Raw genomic sequence first — 5,952 nt, 5'->3', positions numbered from 1 at the left:
TCATTTGTACAATATTTATCATCAATCTAGACCCATGTTTGGAGAAGAAAGAGAGTCTCTCCTTTGTTATTTGAAGCTGCCTTTGGGATTGTTTTGTCCAGTTACATAGGTCAAGTGCAACGCAACTCTAGAGTAACAGCAACCTAAAGAGTATTTGCTTCCTGAACTGGAGACACCTTGCCATGCACTGGTATTTGGAACGAAATTGCAGAAGTTAGACTGTCAAGGATGCATGTAAATGGAGTATAAACATCCTGCAATTTCCAGAAGCACTGGAACTAGTATTCTGCATAAAGGCTACCTCTCTTTGCAACGCTTTCTGCTATAAAGGACAAGGCACTTGTATTAATATCCCCCGTAATACCAGTTGTTACACTGTCAGTGCCTAGTCACAACAGGATTCACTAGTAAAAGCTAAAAATAGCTCCTTCAAAAAAAGCTCACAGAAGAATTTTGAGGCCTCAAATAAGTATTGTGAACAATGAAATTATTTTAAGGAAATTGTAAGAAATAAGATTATTTTTTTAATTTTTTTTTCTCTTTTTCTCCTGTCCTCTCCAATTGCATGTCTCCTAAGATCTATCTTGGACTGTCTGACAGAAAGTGAATCTTTTTTTTTTTTATTTAAACACCTTGATTACATACATGATTGTGTTTGGGTTTCAGTCATGTAAAGAACACCACCCATCACCAGTGCAACATTCCCATCACCAATGCCCCAAGTCTCCCTCCTCCCCACCCGACCCCCACCTGTACTCTAAACAGGCTCTCCATTTCCCTCATACATTCTCATTATTAGGACAGTTCAAAATGTAGTTATTTCTCTAACTAAACTCATCACTCTTTGTGGTGAGTTTCCTGCGGTGAGCTGGAACTTCCAAGCTCTTTTCTCTTTTGTGTCTGAAAATTATTATTGCAAGAATGTCTTTCATTTTTCTTAAAACCCATAGATGAGTGAGACCATTCTGCTTTTCTCTCTCTCTCTCTCTCTCTCTCTGAATTATTTCACTCAGCATAATAGATTCCGTGTACATCCATGCATAGGAAAATTTCATGACTTCATCTCTCCTGACAGCTGCATAATATTCCATTGTATATATGTACCACAGTTTCTTTAACCATTCACCTGTTGAAGGGCATCTTGGTTGTTTCCAGAGTCTTGCTATGGTAAATAGTGCTGCAATGAATATAGGTGTAAGGAAGGAGTTTTTTTTATTGTATTTTTGTGTTCCTAGGGTATATTCCTAGGAGTGGTATAGGTGGATCGTATGGGAGCTCAATTTCCAGTTTTTGGAGGAATCTCCATATTGCTTTCCATAAAGGTTGAACTAGACGGCATTCCCACAGCAGTGGATAAGAGTTCCTTTCTCTCCACATCCCTGCCAACACTGTTTATTCTCATTCTTTGTGATGTGTGCCATTCTCTGTGGTGTGAGGTGGTATCTCATCGTTGTTTTGATTTGCATCTCCCTGATGATTAGTGATGTGGAGCATTTTTTCATGTGTCTTTTGACCATTTGTATTTTTCTTCTTTGTCAAAGTGTCTGTCCATTTCTTCTCCCCATTTTTTGATGGGATTAGATGTTTTTTCCTTGTAAAGTTCTGTCAGTGCCTTGTATATTTTGGAAATTAGCCCCTTATCTGATGGATATTGGGTGAATAGTTTCTCCCACTCAGTGGGTGGCTCTTGTATCCTGGGCACTATTTCCTTTGAGGTGCAGAAGCTTCTCAGCTTAATATATTCCCATCTGTTAATCTCTGCTTTCACTTGCTTGGAGAGTGCAGTTTCCTCCTTGAAGATGCCTGTAGTCTCAATGTCCTGGAGTGTTTTGCCTATGTGTTGTTCTATATATCTTATGGTTTTGGGTCTGATATCGAGGTCTTTAATCCATTTGGATTTTACCTTCGTACATGATGTTAGCTGGGGGTCTAAGTTCAATTTTTTGCAAGTGGCTATCCAGTTGTGCCAACACCACTTGTTGAAGAGGCTTTCCCTGCTCCATTTAGGATTTCCTGCTCCTTTATCAAAGATTAGGTGATTGTATGTCTGGGGAACATTTTCTGAGTATTCAAGCCTATTCCACTGATCTGAGGGCCTGTCCTTATTCCAATTATTTTTTTAATTTTTAATAAATAAAGCTATCAATATTCTCCAGCTTTCACGACTAGATGAGTTGTCTACTTAAGGGCCTTCCAACTGTCATTGCTGCCTTTATTGTAGAGTGTCCCTTGTAGGTTCCTTTCTGCTCCCTTTCTAGGAGGCTACTGAGACTCCAGAAGAAAATCTTGTTTCTGCATTTCCACTGACTAGAAGCATCAGTATGTGCTCAGAGATAGATAGACGACTGCATAGATGGAGGGACAAATGGACAAATGAGTTGGTGACTGAGTAGATGGGTGGGTGGGTGGGTAGACAGTTATGTGGATGAATGGATGAACTTATAATTTCCTGAAAATGTCTTTGTAATTACTAATGTACTTCATATTTATGTAGCGTTTACTTTTTATTAAAGTCATCAGAAAAACTTGTTTGTACTTGTGCTGGTGCTATCAAGCCAGTCCTAAAAGAACATGCTCTATTCCACACTTAGAATATGATACAAAATGGACTGGGCCCCAGATCTTCTCAGAACTTCATTTAGTGAAGTTTTACCTTTCCAAACCATCATCAGGGGGGTGGTGCTCTTTCAATTGGTGCACAGGAGGGGAACTTTATAAGTCTACATTTATTTTTTTATGTCTTCCTGAGTTCTGTCCTGCTGTAAGAACAAATGTAGTTCTATACTTTACACCTTACTATTTTTCTACTCTTTTAGACTAATGCTATCTAAATATATATACTCTCAAATATAACAATTGGTCATTGTAATTACAACAACATATCTTTGTGACAGTCTCTATATATTTACATGTAGTAAGGTAGATAGATACACACTGGCAGAAAAATGTTCATATGTTTTAAATATATAATTATAAATATAATTCAATATAATATAAAATAAATTCATGTAACTCTCTTATTTTTAGCTTTATTATTCCAATTCAATTTAGCTGTGGGAAAATCTGAGCTTCAAAGATTTCCCATGCTACATATATGACCAGGAAGTGGTAGCGTGTGGATCAGATCTCAGATCTCTCTATAGCCTAAGCCCCTAATCTTGACATTATGCTTCACCAGTAAAGCCACAAACCTTTCATCAATCCATTAGTCTCTTAGCCTGTCTTTGAACATTCATGTAATTTCCAACCTACCAAATAATAAGTAGCCAAATAATACAATTGTCTCCCAGGGTAAGATTTCATTTAAGCAATGAAGTGTGCACACCTAGGGTTTTGATTTAATTCTCCAGGACTAAGCTGATTAAGTGCTGAACAGTTTAGAATCTCTTGTAATTTTATTAGATTAGGTCATTAGATTTCAGAGATGAAATGAATAGATGTTTGACTGAGACCAAAATAGCAAAATCCAACTGCATCACAGGTTCCTTAGGGCTTCCTTTCAGGATTCAAACGCTCAATAATACATACAAAGCATGGTCTGAACAATATGAAGAACTTTTTGATATTAAGACTACTTTTATGGTGCCAGAGACACAAAGACATGCTTTTGTCTTGAAGCATCATGCTTTGTGTTAATGAAATTATAGAATATTGATTTTCATACTCAAGGAACACTGTCCTAATGGATATGGTCTTGAGTTATATTATTACTTCAGCCATTAACTTGAGCAACTAAAAACAAATAACTTTACCTCCTTTTGTCTTATCTTCCTTAAATTTTTCTCACAGAATTTTTACAAATGATGACTTTTGCTTGAGAAGGTATTTGTTTACATCTAAAAAAAGAAACAATGTGCATAGGCACATTAAAATGGGAAAATACTATATATACAAATAAGATCTTATCTAATAGAGATTGGAACACACAAATTTTGTAGTGCAACGGGACCGTCCACCCTGAACATTTTTTTTTTAAACTTTTAATCCCCACTACCACAAATTAAGCAGTCGAGTTTCCCACATTTGGGGAAATCGCAGGGGTCAGCACATCCAGAGTGCAATGGATAAGCCTCACCCTGGGAAAAACCACCTTCATGATCATGGTATCTCCCCTGCCAGGTAAGTATACACCCTGAACATTGATATAATGACCTGGCACATGCCTCAGAAGAATGGGCATTCTCTATTCACCCCTGAACCAGGGAAGCCATCCTGAAACATCCAAGTTTGTCTATAACATCATCTGGAAGCAATCCTCTACCAGGGAAGACCCTACTGCTGCTCTGACTTCGACCTGCTCAAAAGAGACTTTCCTTAACACTGAGAAGACTTACCAACAACAACGACCTGCTTACATGACAGTGCTCTCTGCATTGCCCTTTAATTGTGAGGTGAAACTAGAGGACGCTCCACATCCTGACTTCAATGTAGAATATGCAGATTCCAGGATCTTTAATACAGAAACATGATACCAACAACAGAGACTGTATAAAAAATAAAAGTGTGTTGGCACTACAGACAATGTCTTGGATTGGACAAACTAGCTTGCCTGGAGCCTAGAGTTGGTCTTATGCCAGAAAACTTCAGGGGTAGGGTCTCCTTGTATTTAGGCCAAGGTTTTTCCTTTCCATGTCTCTCATATTTTGGTGGGCCTATGCAAACAATAATTACCACTCTAACACCGTTTTTACTGTGCTCCTTTGACTCTAATCCTTAAAAAAAAAAAAACACTTAAACTTTTGAGGTTAACTTAAACTAATATGCATGTGCATGGAAATGTAAAAAAAAAAGACTATGCCTTTAATGTTTAAGTAGTTACATAAGTTTTATGGCTTTAGATTGCTTTGTGTGCTGCTAAGAAATATTACAATCTGGGGACTTGAGGTACAAAGTAATTGTACATGGGTTCTGTTTTATTTATCTTAATGTTCTTTGGCTGAAAGTTCAAAGTTAAGATATCAGCAAGGGGACTTCTGAGAATTCTGTGTATGGGTGATTATCCTTCCACTGTAACTTTACCTTGTCCTCTTTCTTTGCATTTTTGTTCTCATAATTAAAAATAAAAAAATTAAAACAAATAAATTTAAAAAAACAATGAAAATAGAGGGTGTAGTAACTTGTTACTACAAGTTACTACATGCCTGGCATGTGCTGGTAGTGCTCAGGGTTTACTCCTGGCTCTGCACTCATAACTTACTCTTGGCAGACTCTAGGGACTATATGGGATGCCACGGATTGAACCCAGGTCAGCCACGTGCAAGGCAAATGCCCTTCCTGCTATGTTATTACTCGACCTGCTTCTTTCACTTCTTAGCTAATTTCCTGGAATCAAGACAAATGGAGAAAACCATGTTGATTATATCATAACAGACACAAAACAGTATCTGTCTTGTGCATTTTTCACACCTGGCCTAATGATAAGTCTGCATCACAGTCTTCTCCATCTCTCTATTGCACCCAGCAGTACTCAGAGACTAATCCTGGTTCCGTGTTTGAGGATCACTTCTGCAATCTGCATTGAACCAGGGTTGACTGTGTAGAAGGTAAATACCTCAACTTCTACACTCCAAACCTCTATTTATTGGTCAACTCTTCTATTGGTCTATTACCAAGGACAAATCAGGTCAGGTAAAGTAGCTGAATAACTTGTCCTAGAACTCTCTTAGGAGATCTCTTAGGAGACTGAGTGGGCAGTGGGAAATCCCTGAGGCTAGTGGAGGAGTTAACTGATGGTCTGGGTACTGAGTAATTCAAAGCAGAAGAGGGAGCAGTTGGAGTAAAATGAGTCCTTTGGGCATTGGGAGCTGAAACTTGTAAACTTTGGGTTTATTAATTCATTGGATAAATGAAGGATATCTATAAAGTCCAAGAACTTTACATAAAGAAAATTGATACTATGGGATATATAAGGAAGCAGTATACACATATAAGTAAAAACAGATTTTATTCAGA

At 37.7% G+C, this 5,952-nt stretch overlaps 1 pseudogene; it reads right to left on the bottom strand.

The window, feature by feature from the left end:
* Window positions 1–3,942: 3,942 nt before the first annotated feature.
* Window positions 3,943–4,127, bottom strand: LOC126005018 (uncharacterized; annotated as a pseudogene).
* Window positions 4,128–5,952: the final 1,825 nt, after the last annotated feature.

The sequence above is a fragment of the Suncus etruscus genome, chromosome 3, assembly GCF_024139225.1.
Source record: "Suncus etruscus isolate mSunEtr1 chromosome 3, mSunEtr1.pri.cur, whole genome shotgun sequence".
NCBI classification, from domain to species: Eukaryota; Metazoa; Chordata; class Mammalia; order Eulipotyphla; family Soricidae; genus Suncus; species Suncus etruscus.
Note: the sequence above shows the minus strand (reverse complement) of the source record. Positions and strands in the feature narration are given on the sequence as shown.